The following is a 1,239-nucleotide window of genomic DNA, read 5'->3' on the forward strand; positions in this document are numbered from 1 at the left end:
CGGGAGAGGCATCCGACCGAAACGGCGTCCGGAGGGCTGCGCCGGGGTCCGGAGTGGAAATAAAGCGGTCTTTAAGCAAGCCCCTTTGAACTTTCGCCAATATTTAATGACTCGGGAGGCAGAGAAGGTGGGGAACCGAATGCTGGTAGTCTTAATAAAGAGGGGGAGCCGGAGTATTCGAAAGATGAAAAACTGTAGAGCTCGCAGAAAGGGTGCAGAACACAGCCATCTTGAATATTTTAATCTCTGGCAAGTGTTTCTTTGGAACAAAATGGATGTTGGAGGGAAACAGCATAGTTAACATTACTGTAGCCTTCCATTTCTAACGCCATCCCTCTCGCAGAATTCAGCTGGCGCGAAGCGGTGAAACTGGAAGGGACGCCACAGCCTTTCATCTGCGTACAATGGCAGTAAATAATCATCATCCGAACACTGTGGTCTGGAAATTTAGCACCTCTCCAAGTGGCGGTGCTTTTTTTACCCACGGGTTTATATTGATCTGTTTGCATCGATGTAAGTCATGTAAGGCTGCAAAAACACTTTTAGAGCTCGTGCAACATAAACAAACAATTGGTTTGTATTCACCCAGAACACATTTGTAAAGACTTCTTATTTTTTAATGATACTGTGCGTTGTTACTGTCACCGGAGCCAAGGGAGGTATTTCTACCGATTACCCTGGAAATTGGATCAGGCCCTGGGTTCAGAGTTTGTTGTGCATTCATGATATGAACCAATTATTCTAAGGATTCATTGTTTGGCCATAAAAATCACTCTAGGCTGAAATTAGGCTTAGAAAGTCCCCAGGATTTTTTCGACTTTTACTAAAATGGATTAACAGCTGTCTTTATTTTTTCTTTCCTTCTGCCCCCCCCCCCAACTGATGGTGAAAACAAATACAACATACTGATTTCAGATGCTCTTTGTTTTCACATAACTGCAAAATAGCTTTCCCTTTTTTTACTAAGAATTGTAAGCTTTTAATGCTGGTTAGGCCTTCCCAAATTTTAAAAACAAATTATTTTTTTTTAAAAAGGAACAACCAACTGACAGGGGTGTGTGGTGAGAGCAGAGACAATAAGTCAGTGGTTCAGCTACCCATGCTCAGAAAGGCTCCTTCCCTGGGATTATTTATTTATTTACTTCCTCATGTCTGTTTGCTTACTTTGGACCTACTCCTTCCTAGATAAGCTCAGCAGAAGCAATGCACTTTAAAAAAAGCCAAAGGTAGCTGAAAAAA

Source organism: Egretta garzetta, unplaced genomic scaffold, assembly GCF_000687185.1.
Source record: "Egretta garzetta isolate BGI_Z169 unplaced genomic scaffold, ASM68718v1 scaffold434, whole genome shotgun sequence".
Lineage (NCBI taxonomy): Eukaryota > Metazoa > Chordata > Aves > Pelecaniformes > Ardeidae > Egretta > Egretta garzetta.